Source organism: Haemaphysalis longicornis, unplaced genomic scaffold, assembly GCF_048455015.1.
Source record: "Haemaphysalis longicornis isolate Haplotype H1 unplaced genomic scaffold, Haemaphysalis longicornis Haplotype H1 scaffold_10, whole genome shotgun sequence".
Classification (NCBI taxonomy): domain Eukaryota; kingdom Metazoa; phylum Arthropoda; class Arachnida; order Ixodida; family Ixodidae; genus Haemaphysalis; species Haemaphysalis longicornis.
The window spans coordinates 66170705-66185649 of record NW_027526204.1 but is presented as its reverse complement, the minus strand read 5'-3'; the positions used below and the strand labels follow the sequence as shown (position 1 = coordinate 66185649).

General features: G+C 46.8%; 1 non-coding gene across 1 annotated transcript; it reads left to right on the top strand.

The window, feature by feature from the left end:
- The first annotated feature begins 14593 nt into the window (after positions 1–14593).
- Trnai-gau (transfer RNA isoleucine (anticodon GAU)) lies at positions 14594–14667 on the top strand. Its single transcript has one exon. It is a non-coding gene; the product is annotated as a tRNA-Ile (tRNA).
- Positions 14668–14945: the final 278 nt, after the last annotated feature.

Here is a 14945-nt window from a genome sequence, read left to right as displayed (position 1 = left end):
GGGGCATGCAAAGCCGCTTTAGCCACTCTTTCGGATTACTATGGATGGCGTTTTTTTAAGCGACTCCTGTGAAATCAAAGAACAGTTGTGGAACATTGTAAAAACTAAGCCCTGTTCCTAACGTCATCCACTTATTATCGCTACATTTGCTACCCACATTATCTGCAGGCATGTTACAAAGCACATCCATTATGAATAGGGAGTGTGAGCGTTTTATGTTCAGTGTACGTATATTACATACCAACTTTTTATAATACCGGTGCCCTTAACCCACCAGCTTGTAAATTCAGAAAAAGAAGAAAGTATTTATTTATTTATTTATTTATGAATTTATTTATTTATTTATTTATTTTATTATTTATTTATTTATTTATTTATTTATTTATGCCAAATACATACAGCGCCCCTTGGGAAGTTTTGTGGGGGCATTTATTAGTAATGACTAAAACAGGTAATCCCACAAATGTTAGCTAGAGAATGCCCATACAGGTTTGCAAAGGTATTCAGAATATAGCAGAAGATAAAAAAATTATATGGTCATAACATAACAATAACAAACGTAACAAAATTATATGTTCAATAGCAACCAAATCAAACGTTAGCACTCAGGAAACACTTTAAATAGCCTGAAAACACTCGATGCGCGCACAATTTCATTTGAGAGCATGTTCCAGCCATTCATTGTATTGGGAAAGAAGGAACACTTAAATGCATTGATGCGGCACTGGTACGGTTTAATTTTTTCTAAATTGTCTCTTCGGGCTGACACGTAATCCGGTGGTTTTAGGCAAGTAGTTTTGTTAATTCCAGTTAATCCTATCATAAATTTATAGAGAAGCTTGAGTCTACACATTTTTTTTTTTCGCGAGCATGATGCTGGCCACACTCAGTTATCTCGGATGACAGAGCTTCTGATATTAAAGTTATTTAAGTTACCTGTCCCAAATTTAGCTGCACGCTTCTCTACTCTTTCCATCTGTTCTTTCAGCACTTCCGCATACAGGCCCCATACTGCGCACGCGTATTTCCGAAATAGGCGCGATGTTGGTGAAATTAGGTGTTTCTTGTAATATTTAGTTGAATGTTTGAAATTTCTCTGAAAAAAATACGAGCCTAGAAGCTTTTGCAGCAGTTGCAAGAATATGGTCTGTCCAAATATGACACGTGCGCTACACGATGTACAGACAAAGACGCTTCATTTGTCATAGCTGCTACAGAATGGTCATGGTTGTCTGCGTAAGATCAGAATACGGATGCCCACGGACGTCCATCGGGAAGCACGACGGCGTAACGATTCTATCAGCAACCAAGGACATGGCAGCTGACAGTCGGGCACCGTTAGGCCACATCTTGATGAAGGGTTATTCAACGCATCTTGAAACGGCAAGCTGCCTTTATAAATAGCTGGAACAATTATTTCCAACCTGCAGACATAGGGGTCTTTACCTCCTGCTTTTCCGGTACCCTTGGTCTCAGTTCTCTACGTGGTCATATAACACAATATACGCAGACTCGATTCAAAGCAACCACTTCTCCCCGCGTGCGTGCGCAGTTAAGCAACGACACGATGTCATTATCATTACTCTCTCGTGTGTAACAGCCAGCTCTTCGTTCATGCGAGCAATGATTAATAAGATCAGTATTCCGCTCATCCTGCGAGTGAGGCCGTGGCAGAAGAGTAAGGAGGGAAGGAGGTTGACACGCGATCGTTCATTTTGAGAAAAGAAACAATAATCTCTGACTTTTTCAAGGATAACACTTTCGCGAAATTTTAAAAAAATTGCTGTGCTAATCATGACCTTTTTTTTGTAGGGGAACAGCAAGGGCCAAATACCAGTTGCGCCCATTCCAAAGATAAACAGGCCGGAACAAAATTATGCTACTAATAACACGCACATTTTGAACAATTAGGCTTGGCTATTGTGTAACCAAAATAGATACGACTCAACCGCCCCTTCCTCAGGCTGCCGCTGTGACGTAAGGGAGACTGGCTCTTGCGATTACCGTTGGCTACAAAATCTGCAATATAAACAATCATGGCTTCGCGAATACATTGGTGTGCATTGTTCTCGTTGGTGGCTCCGCTGGAATGATGGAATATACACCATTTTGCATAAGCAGCCGGGAAAAGAGGAAGATACTCGCAAACCAGTTCTCTCGGCGGCCCGCCCGCCTTCCGCTTCCGGCGGACCAGCATTGCCTGTGCGCGCTAGCCTGTTGAAGGGACACTGAAGTGATTAGTAAACATTGCCGGATTACTAGCGCAAATTGTAGTCCGGAGTCCCTAGGTCATGTGTCGACCACTGTGGGTGCGTCAACGCTTATTTATTTAGTATAAAAATCCATTTAAAATTGCTGTCTTCCTCTCTGCATCTATGCCAATTTTTCGTGGCGTTATCGTGTGACGTCCGGAGGAAATGACTTTGCTTGACTGCGCTACTGCATGGCTCGCCGACGTTCCGACATAGTTAGTTGGCCCAGTGTTTAATCCGCCGGCCGCCGACGGTCTCGTCGCAATTCGTTCATTCAGTTGAAACTAAGCCACGGCACATTTGTGAATAGAAGATTGTGCCTTTCTTTAGCTTGCTAGTTTGTACGCTGCATCAAACTCCAAGTCCAGGTAGCTCTATACACAAGCGCTGCACAAGCGCAAATGCGACGCTTCGCTGACTGGTACGCTAGTAGGAAAATCTACGGCCAATTCAAGTGGGGAGACGAGTCAGCGAAGTCAATATAGGTACTAAGGAAATAGAACCAACTTATACTTTTACCGTACAGCGTAAAACTAGGGTGCAGGAAGCACTTTCTTGGGCTTGGTGAACAAGCACAGCGGTGAGCAGCACGACCACACATCTGCGAACGCTTTTTGGTCTGAGAAATGCCATTGCTAGACGTGAGATATTAAGGAAATTTGGGGGACGCTTACTGCGCGAACGCTATAAACAAATAGTGACCTAAGCTGCTTGAAATGCCTAAACTAAATAAAAATGTAAAGTGGTTATACATTACATACTTTATATTACCAAGCCCCGGCAGCGCGGGTTCGTGGGCGAGTGGTCTGGAGCGCTAGATATGTTACTTTGAAAATCGCAAGTTGAAATCCCCGAGGATATTTCTTTTTGTAGGTGATTTGTTCATTTTTGGCCGATGTTTTATGTACTGACTTCAGCATTTTTGGGCCGTTATGCTTATTGCTCTACGAGCAAGTTCGCATAACGCGCGCAGACTGACATTGACGCGCTAGCAAGTTCTCGTTGGCGTGCTGTTGTCATAAGTACCGACTGCTTGCCGGCAGTGGGCGCAGGCCAGAATCAGCAGACCCTCGGTCTGGTGCGAACACGCTTTTTACAATACAGACATGAGTGAGGCGAGCTCCAAAGATGGGATTAAAGCACAGCGCATTTGATCGTCTGCGGTGTAGCGGAGTGCGTTCATCCACTGCGTAGGCCTCGGCTAGTGATTGCTACGATTCCAAGCCGCACTGGTAGGCTTATCTGAGGCATTTTACAGCAGACAACATGGCAGAAGCGAGGAATGGCGATTACAGAGATATCGCGAATGCCCACCCCACGATAACGTCGGATGCTATGCATGTTGTTTCACAGAACAGAAACCGAAACTTGTCTGAATGCTAAAATTGGAATATCGCCCAATCACTTAGCACCTTTATCTGACGTGACTGCGATTAGTTGGTGCAGCCGCCGCAGACCGCGCATGGTAGTTTTTCTTCTCTCAGGATTTATAAAATGAATACCGCCTTATCGCCCGGATAAACGATTAAAAGTGTGTTCATTTGAGCCAATCTATGCCGTGCAAGCAAAAATGTGAGGTTCACAAATTCACTTCACCGTCCCTTTAACATCGCTCGGCGCGGTGTGCTCCGCTGCCTAGTACGAGACTGTTTCTCACGGTGGGCTTAGTTTGCAACGAACTTTCAGCTGTTTTAGCCTATGCTGCGATGTATTTCAAGGCGCAAACCTCGCTTGGTCAGCACTGTGTGGTGTGCAGTCCGACAGCCCACATCTGCATGAGAGTGCGTGGCGAAAATGCCGTGCGGTGCGACACGTTTTTGCTGCATCGCTTCACAGCGGACACCGAGCTGAGAAATCGGTTTACGCCGTTGATAAACCGCATAGACTTTGTACCAACGACCAACTCTAGGGACGGTTCGGCGCACTTCTTTGACGGCAAGCAGGCGGAGCAAAATCCATTAATCACACACACAGCTGCGATAGGGCCGACAAAGCAGAACCCCCTTAAATGTTAGAAGTAACCTTATCCTTTGCAATATTACATTAAAATCACTTCTGCTTCCTTGAATCAATTAAATTTATCGTATAATGTTCTGTCATTTTAGCCGATTTGAATTAAACAATATCGTTTCACTCAATCTAACCTTTCAGATCACGGCGTTTTGTTCACTCTCTTTCAGGCGAACGCACTACACTGCCTAATGATACGAAAGGATAACTTTCTCCGTCGTACAGTGGTGATTGATAGCAGGATAAGCGGGCAGCACAACGTGGAAACGCACCTCTAGATATGCGAAAGCTTCATTTGGAAAATAGCCCATCCTGTGTACAAGGCGGTCAATGGAAAAGTTTCTCATCCTTTGCGTTGTCACGGAATCTGAAGCACTGCAATTACAAAACAGCCACTGCTGATCGCGTAATGCATTCATGGTGCAAGCAGAGGGTCCACAAGGTGGGTCTCCTAGCCACAGGGCGCATACGGTGCGCAGAGTAAGGCCAGTCATGATCACAACTTTAAAACAGTGATTGGCCTGGTTGTTCGGTCGTGTTATTTTTGCGACCAGTATTCATACTCGTCAGTAAACGTCATGTCTGTTTCAGGAAGGTCATATTGCATTGGAATGTCAACAGCGTGGTAATCGCCTCGTCGAAAAGTCAATCGCGAGGGCAGGTCAGCGCGACGCATACGGTGTGTACGCTTCACATTCGACGTCGGCGATTCGAGCAGACATAACTAATCAGTGAACACAACAAGAATGGTGGCTTTGAAAAGACGTATTTACCCCAATGCTCCCCCCCCCCCTGAATATCTAATTTTATGTCAGGCGGCGCCATACCAGTAGCCTTTGCATCGCAGAACTGCTGAGGGCCCCCGGCACCACCACGTCCACTGCTACTGCTGTTCACAAAAGCCAGAGTTCACGCCTTTCTCTCTAGCAGCGATATAGGACCTAAAATCCGTCCGCAGGTGGTGAACGGAAACAGAACACACACACACACACACACACACACACACACACACACACACACACACACACACACACACACACACACACACACACACACACACACGCACACGCACACACACACACAAACACACGCACACACGCACGCACACACACAAACACACGCACACGCACACGCACGCACGCACACGCACACACACACACACGCACACACACACACGCACGCACACACACACACACGCGCGCGCGCGCACGCACACACGCACGCACGCACACACACGCGCACGCACGCACACACGCACACACAGGCACACACGCCCCCCCCCACACACACAGCACTGCAACCACTACCGTAACGCCAAAACAAAACGGTACACTTACTGCGACCGGACGCACGGAAAAAACGGAGCACTTAACAGCCCAGCGTGGCGGTTTCGGCGTTCGCTCCATAGACGGCGCTAGCATCTGGTTAGAAAAGCAAATAGCGGCGCCCACCTTTAGAAAGGAAAACGGTGCTATGTAGCATACTGTTATACTTTTTTCTGCCTAAAAAAGACCCCACTGCAGGCGTTCTCTACAGAACAATTTTGCACTTTGTCAAGAGTACTGAAGTTTTAACGAGGCCAGAATGTAGGTGAGTCAACAAAGGATAGTTGTTTGATACAAAGCACGAATGTACGCGTCCTTCGTCGCCCTTCAAAAGACTCAATAGACTTTTAAACTACTCTGGTGGCCGTGGGAGGGCCACGCGTTATTGCGAGTGTGCGCCTAAGGGAAAAAATCCGCGGTCACTTCCACAAACGTGAAACCTGGTGAGGGGTGAAGCATGCCGCGTATAAGTGTATTCTTGTAACCTTGGCGTTTTTGCGCATGAAGGTGAAACCGTTGGAGGGTAGAGGTATACAGGTTAGCTTGAAGTACGAAGCGTCCTATGGCGAGGCATAGGAAAACAAGTGTCCCGGTGTGTTCTTTCAGTACGCGGTACGTTCTAGTGCGAGGAGTTGGAAAACGAATGTCCCGGTGTTTTAAGTGCAGAGCACTTTTAGGGCTCACCTTGTCGTCGTATCTCGCTGTAACGCTCGATGTCAAGCGACTTGCAGAATCAGGCCAGCAAGCGAGATAATGGGCCCAAGTAGAGCCCGCCATAACGTCTTAAGGGTGTCCTGGAGACGCTTAGAAAACCAAACGGTTTGAATAGTCAAAACCGTTCAAAACAAATGAACCGCTTATGCTTGTCATTCACCTCCCGTCATTTAGCGCAAAGAAAACTGAAGGTACGTTTCAAGAAATATATATGTAATTAACCGATAGCGCCCGCGTTCATTTAATTAGTAACGCTCATGGGGTTGGGTTTTACAATAGTAAGCGAAAAAAAGTTGCTGTGCAACGCCGGAACGTGGGGGACGAAAAAAAAAGGCAAGCACAGAAAGAACATAACTCCCGCTGGCGTTGTTTGAAGCACGGGGCGTGCGAGCACTGCGAAGGCAGGATATCTGAATTACGTTGAACAAACCTCCGGAGGAAACTGAAACGCAAAAAATGGCCGCGTATCTGCTCCTTTCGTTGCAAATGCCAACGAAAGACGATAGTCGACTGGCGCCCCTGCCATGTAAATGCCTCACTTTTTTTTCCCGCTCACCTGTCATGCCGTTCCTCAGCCGTCTCATTCCTCCCAAGATAGCATGCTAGAGGTCTGCTCAAGTCAATTTAAATTTACCGCATCTACTGCTCCAGGCCGGGTTCCTCGATGCCCGCGCTGCCGTACCGCGAATACTGACGTAATTTGAAGAGAGAGAGAGACAGCCTTTAATAGAAAAGGATGACCACTGGTCACGATGGGGGAAAGGAATGGGGAGGGAGGGTAAGAGAAAAAAAAAACAAATAAATGCTGGTCGTTCTCAGTAGACTCAATAACTGGGCCAGTTCTTAGAACCTGCAATTCATGGGCCAGTTCATGGTGATCGCCATAGGGTTAGAGCACATACACCAGTTCGGTCGGGGGAGGACCCGCTCAAACAACCCGTGCCAGACCGCTTTTAAATGAATAAACCGCTATTTCATATAATAGTTGTGCATCAGTTTGTTGTGGATCGGGATGGGGTTGGGGAGATTTAAATGTACGGTGCGTGGCTAATGCTGGGCACCACCAAACTAGGTGTGTGAGGTCTGATGGAGTGGTGGTACGGCAGTAAGGACATCGAGGGGGCAGCTGAGGGGTGTACCACTTGCGAAGTGTTTCAGGTGTGTATGCTGAATTTGCAATATATTTGTTAATAAAAATTTCGCCTGAGCGGGGAATAGGAGGTAGGCGGCTGAGGTAGCCAGCTGGAGTTAGGGCTTTTAGACGTGTGCGTCGGTCCTTCTTGTGCTGATGAATACGCATCGCTGGGGAGGGAGAGGGGGAGCGCGACGGCCTTACCCCAGGCACCAGTGGAGGATAAGAGGGGGAACTCTCCTGAGCGGCCACATGAGCCGCCTGGTTGCCTGAAGAAAATGGTTCGTGGCCAGGTACCCAGTCGACGCGGATGTTGGTGTTGTTCCGTTTGAGGAGTTGAATTTGAAACAGAATTTCGTGGACGACAGGGTGGGTCGAATCATACGATCGCAAAGCTGTGAGGGCCTCGTACGAACCTGTGAGTATGCGTATGGAGGGCGGTAGAGGTGGGTCACAGTCAAAAGCGATAGCTGACACTGCGTTGTTAATAGCGTACAGCTCCGCATCGAGGCTGGAAAGTTCTTTGCCAAGTATGGTAGTGTACCCTGAGAGAACCGGTGCCTCAGGGCATGTCCAAGCAAGGCCCGCGCCGTACTGGTTTACGCTTGCGTCCGTGAAAATGTCCAGTTCGTTCTGAAGGCGATCCCTTTGGAGGCGTCGGATTCGTCGCTGTCGCAATAGAGTATTAGTACGCTCTATAGGTCTGCTGTGCGTAGAAGTATCAATTGCTGGTCGCTGCCAGGGTGCTATGGGGACTGGGTAATCTGACAATACTGGTGGTCTTCTGGCGTCCCACGCTACTAAGGCGTGTCCCTGATGTGTAAGGGGTCTTTTGAAGTCCGCCTGGGCTTTGGCCTCCTGAATGATGGCTTCAATAGGAGGAAGAGGTACAGCTTGCTCCAGTTTACCAATGGTGTGTGCTTTGGTAAGCCAGTGACTGTCCTGAGGGTCGCCCGGTGTAGCACCTGAATGGTTTTGGTGTTCGTCTTGTTGAGGTCGTAAGCCGTTGCACCGTACGTGAGGGTGCTCACAGTGACAGCCCTGGCCATATTCAAGATGGCTTTCTGCGATGCTCCACCATATTTATTCGACAATCGACGAATGGAGTGCAGTATGGCATTCCATTTCTGTTTTAATCTTTTGAGCCAAATGCCAGGACTGTTTTTTGTTCCAATTGGAAGGCCTAGGAGTGTAATGGGCTCAGTTGAAGCAGATACATCGCAGTTGACTAGGTTGACTACAATTTCTTGGGGCGGGTCAGGTGGCTTACAGCCATATACTGCCAAAAATTCGGTTTTTTCAGGTGCGAGTTCTAGACCTAGCTGAGCCAGAGTGAGCTCAAGGCTATTAGCCGCGGCCTGTAGCTCAACAACCTGGCCCTCTAAAGAATCAAAGTCGGCCGATTCAGTCCAGACCGTGATATCATCGGCGTATATGGTGAAGCGGGCGCCTGTGTCAATTTCAAGTTGTCGAGCTACTCTGGTCATGGCCAGGTTGAAAAGTAGAGGGCCTAAAATTGACCTTTGGGGAACACCGCGGTCGAGGTAGTAAGTCGTAGGTTCCCATCCAGGGTGCGAACCGTGAAGGCGTACAGGCCGGCTTTGGAGTAATGCTCGAATCCAATTTTGCGTGCGGGCACTGGGGTAGGCACGAGCAAGTTCCTCTAGAATGACCGGGTGGCTAACGTTGTCGACCGCCTTTCGCAGATCAACCGCCATGATCAGGTCAGGAGTGCCGCGATGGTAGTGGGGGCGGTTAATTACCCTACGCAGAAGCCAGAGGCTATCATGCGTACCAACATTGGGCCGGAAACCTGTTTGGGCTGGGTGAAAATACGGTTGGACATATTCCAAATAATGTGTGAGCCGATTGTTGATGAGGCGCTCAATCAATTTGCAAATAACGGGCGTGAGGGATATCGGCCTAAGGTTCTTGATTTCACTGGAATGCTTGTTGGGTTTGGGGATAGGGAAAATAAGCGTTAGTTTAAGGTGTTCTGGCACTTGTCCGTGCTCCCAGAGGTCATTGATCTGACATAAAAGGTGTTCCAAGGCCTCAGACGGGAGGTTTCGGAGGTGCTGCCACGTGACACCGTCATGACCGGGCGCAGAATGAAGCCGTCCCTGGCGGATTGCGATGCGTAACTCGGCCATTGTAAAAGGTAGCTCCAAGTCAGGGTCAGGCTGAGGAATATCAATAATTGGAAGTGGAGAGGGGGGAGAGGTGGAAGCATGGGGAAAGAAGGTACTTATAAGTCGCCGCTCCACTGTTGACGGGTCTGCGCTGAGGGTTAGGGTAGCGAAAAGAGGCGTTCGTTTGGCAGTCTTCTGAGTGAGGCTGCGGTGCAGACGCCAAAGCGCCGGTAAGCCTCTCGCGTGACTGAGGGTGTCACATAGATTTGTCCAGTAATATTGGTTTAGCTCTTTTTGATAAGCGGTAGTAAGTTGGTACTGTTTCCGAATCTTTTGGAGATCTTTCTGGCATTTTCCATTAGATCTATAGGGGCGAGTGAGCTTATGTACTTTTTTCCAAAGGTTAGCCATGTGGTTGTCCATGTGCGGTGTTTCCATAGCACATTCGATGTCCTCCTGTGCCCGGGTAGATGTTGTGGTGATTAAGGAGCAGAAGTCCCGTAATGAGGCTGGTGGGGATGCACTAATTATAGCCTCCCGATAGGCATCCCAATGAATTCGCTTCATGGTCTTCCGTCGGCGGATCTTCTTCCCACGGAGATGGATAAGTATTGGGAGATGATCACTGCCCCAAGTTGTAGAGAACGGTAACCATTAGCGAGTAAGGCCAGGAGTAGCCCAGGTTAGGTCAGGGGTCGTATCTTGCTGCGAGGAATGAAGGCCAACTCGAGTGGTCATGCCTGGTTCATTAATTAAAATGAGATTTGAGGCCTCGGCGGCGTCTTCTAGCGCTTGTCCACGAGAATGAGTGTGGGCATAGCCCCATGTGGTGCTCTGTGCATTGAAGTCACCCTACTACAATTTATATAGAACTACGTTGTCCCGCTACATGTGCATTTCAAGCGGAACGTGGAACCTGTATAGTGGAAACTTCCGTTACTGTTCCGTGTAATTTCCTAAACTTCCGCAAGGAGCTGCAGTGGCACGGGCAAAAGCAGGAGACGATCTTCGGCAGTTGATGTAGTATTTCATTTGACATCGCAATACGCTAGCGTTTGTGATTTTTTAAATAAAGGAACACAGCTAATATCACGTATGAATTGACTTTGTGTCTCACATTTGCGTGATGTTTTGTTCTTGTTCAACAATGTTGACAAGTATGATGGTAGCCACCGGATTAAGGCGTTTAGGTTTAGCTGGAGAAATATAAGACAATTTCCCAGGTTCAGTTTAAATTTGGCCGAGGAGCTGAACCGAGTCACAGACAGACAGACAGACAGACAGACAGACAGACAGACAGACAGACAGACAGACAGACAGACAGACAGACAGACAGACAGACAGACAGACAGACAGACAGACAGACAGACAGACAGACAGACAGACGTACAGACCGACCAAAATTTCTGCGTTTAAAGGGGCAGACAAGTAATTTTTGTCGAGTATGTATTTTCTATCCCAAATAAAAGGGCGTCACTTAAAGCCCCTTGAAGAGAAACGGTTTCGATGATAACGCCCTAGAACTTCTTCCATCGAAATTTGTAGATCTACGAACCGTATGTGTCCCCCCAAAAATAATGCTGGCAACCATGACACAGAGTAGCTCGGCAACAAGTTTTGTCTGTATGCGAAATGAAAAACGATATTTAAAAACTTGTCCGCTGCTAAAAAAGTTTGAATCAAAGGCTTTTCTGTTCATTTATGTGTTTTTTAATGTGACACCCTACTTTGCAAGAATGCGCCATCTGTTGGGATATACGATAGGTAGAATCTGGCTTCACGTTGTGGAGGTGGGATTTTCGATTCTCCCCGGGCGCGACGTTTTTTTTTTAAAGCTGCTGGAGGCGTATTTGGAAACTGAAATCAAATATTTTGGCAGAAAAAATGCCCATGATTCATCAGAATCGTCAAAGCTCCTTCACTCGGTCTGTTTACTGAACGCTGCCGTTTATACTGAGCATGGAGGCTCAGTTACCTACACTGAGACCAACCCAGCGACTGGGGGCGGCCTGTCTTTAGAATTTTCAAAATAATGTTTGGAAATACATATACAATTTAACCTTGTACCAATACTTGTGGTAAAAGGTTTTCAATACGTAAATAAGCGTTTCAGCCGTTACAGTAGCCGCTAGGTTTGCAGGTCACGTGACAGGCACACATATTGTAGTGTCAGGTTTTGACACTGCGAACCACCACCCTTCCGATTTCAAGAAGTTTGCTGCCAAATTAAAATTATTTCGCCAATTTGTTTAGAAATCGCTTGTGGTTACCCGGCTATATAAAACGCTGGCTTTCATATGAGCTACAGAACTATTCGCGACAAAAATCGGTTGTCGGTGCCTTTAAGTACCCCAAGAAAGACTATTGTTTTAAGAGAACAGAACTCCCGCTGACGGAGTTTCAGGCACGGGGCACGCGACAACTGAAAATGCAAAAAAATTCAATTGCATTGGACAAAGCTCAAGTTCCATTCTTTAAGAGAGGAGTGAGACGGGGAGGCGAGAGCGGGATAGGTGGCTGCAGTGAGCGGATAACGGCGCCATAGCCCATTATGTCGAATAACTTCTCGGCACTTCCGATGGTTTTCACATGGAGTGCAACGGCTTCAGTTTTTTATAACGCGTTACGTTTCAGCGTGAGCCGTTGGCAAATAAGTGTTCCGGTGCTTTAGTACCGTGACTACATGGTACGAATGACGACGAGGACGACAACGATGGCAGGAAATGCGGACAGCGCGAGCCCCTTATACAGAGCGAGTGAGCGAGCGAGTGAGAGAGAGAGAGAGAGAGAGAGAGAGAGAGAGAGAGATGGAGAGAGAGATTAGGAGGGAGAGTGGGAGAAAGGGAGGGAGGGAGCACTTATGCTGCTTCTAGCGAAAAAACGGCGTTTAACAAACGCCGGAGAAAAGGAGCGCGGGCACTCGCCCTACCACAAATAAAGGTTTGCGGGCCAGCTAAAACATTCAGCGATGACTGCTTAGTACAGTATACAACAAATGTTTAAGAAAATGCACATGTCAAGTATAGCACTCATATGAATGGTCTACATTGTATGGGGGGGGGGGGGGGGGCTTACGGCTACCTCACTTAAGCTGGACCGAAGCACTCTCTAGCGGTGCACCCTATATTTCGAAGACCGCGGATAGGCAATGAAAAGATACGCAGACCTAGCGCTAATAATCACCAAGAAATCACGGAGTCGATATTGCGACACAGAGCTGTGCAAGTTTTGTTTCTTGGGCATCTTGCAAACGAGACGCAGAGATCTAGATCAAAACGCACCTGTACGTAGCAATACTTTCTTTTAAAGCGTAGCTTTCTTGTCATAAGTGATGGCGTTGTCGTAACCAAAGTGCGCTACGGCAAAGCCGATTTTACAAGTCTACCCCTTTGCGGCATACCAACACGAACGAAACAATTCAGATAAGAAAGCGAATGCAGCCATCGTTCACCTCAAACTACACCTTTAGCACATTCCCTCTTCAGAGTTCAAATACCATCCGTATAAAGACGAAATATCGTCTAACGATGACGATAGGAGTTTTGGGGGGTGTAAGGGGCACTCAGCTTTATGGAGAGGGATTAGTTTGCTTTCATCTGAGTTTGGACTTTGACTGAATAGCAGTTTGCACTTTCATCGTGGAGGCTCGAACTTTGGCACCTTGGGTTTTGAATTGCGATGCAAGTAAGCTTGGTGTGCCGTTTTGTTTTATTTTCTGTGGAGGAACGTATGTCCGTTATGTCTGTAAAAATATTTTCAGGGCTTAATAAAAGTCGCGCTGTTAACTCGAAGAAAACCTACTGCCCCTTCTCGCTGTCTTGATTTGTGGGTTTGACCTTTGTCTGGGAACTTTCATGGACTGTGCGAAGGGAGGGCAAGGGAAAGCTGGGCCTCACCTTGAACACCAATGTGTTTTTTTTAACACTAACCTAACAATGCCGTTAAAGTCTAACTTAGACGAGGTCTGCTGATTATATTTTTTGAGCACAATTGACCCGAAGTACAGTACGTATATTTCTGCCAGTCACAAACGGGAACAACGAAGACCATTTGTCTCTGCTGGTATCAAGTGTTGTTCGCACTTCGTTCAAAGTGTAATGCAAGTTTTTTACCCCGTCTAGACCTTATGCCCCGCATTGCTAAGGTGCTTACAGTTCTGCTGCCTTGTACAAGCAACATTTAAAAAAATAGGTCCAAGGGCGTTGAACGGCATTTCGTGTAATAGAAGAGGATACAGTCAAATAGTATTCCTTATTTAAATTCATCACATGGGATGAATTCAATTATTTGTAAAAGGCCACAAGAGTATCTTTCCAGAGGCTACACTTCTGCTGACAGCGGCGCTTTAAGTTCAACCGGAGAATGGACTGTTTCATTCAGTAGTTTAGGAAAATAAAGATGTAGTTTTTTTCAGGATTCCACTGGTAATTTTCTGATGTCCACAACACCATGTGTGTTTCTGAGACAAGGGCTGCGGCGCTTTTTGCAACATGTTAGGCAAAAACTACGGGCACAATGATTACTGTAAAACGAACACATTCTATTGAAATAAAAATAAATCACCCCACTTTTGTGGCTCTCATTCGGAAATTTTGAATGGGGGGTTCGGAAAACGAAACGGTAGTTGTCTGCCACCGGCAACATTATGCCAGTGTAAGGGTTTCCTCCAGCTCGTTCATAACAGTTGGCATGAAGCTCACTTGCTGACATGTCCACTACGTTCCACTTTTAGCCGTGCTTATGCAGGGGGAAATATTCGCTATGGCAATGAAAAATTTATGAAGGTGCTGTCAAAGGTCCTCAAACTCCTCCCGTCGTTAAAAACTGCAGGAGGTCTCCCTGAGCTATTTAAATTTGGCGCGCTGTTCAATTCCAGCTAAATGATATCTTTGAAGGAAAGTTTGACATCCACCTAAATGCAGCCATACGGCTACGAAAGAAAGCTATACAGCTTTCTCAGAAAGTTCGCAGAAAGTCCTTCACTTCGAGTTGTTGATCAATTCGCTTTCGCGCTACTAACGACTAGCCTCCTGGTTAGCTCAGCTGGTAGAGCGACTGCTCCGATTAAGCAGTGGTCCCGGGTTCGAATCCTGGACCAGGACGAATTTTTCTTCGAATGCGAACTTTCTGAGAAAGCTGTATAGCTTTCTTTCGTAGCCGTATGGCTGCATTTAGGTGGATGTCAAACTTTCCTTCACAGAAACTTACTCCACCTTGGGGATTTCCCCTAAATCTGGTCGATTAAAATCATATCTTTCAATTGATTGCGGCTATTTTAATTTAGTCTTCCTCTTAAAACAGCCAGTTCATTCTTTGCCACCTGTGCAATTCATATTTGGAAGTGTCGCGAAGTTGCTTGTGTTAGATTTAACGTCCCTAT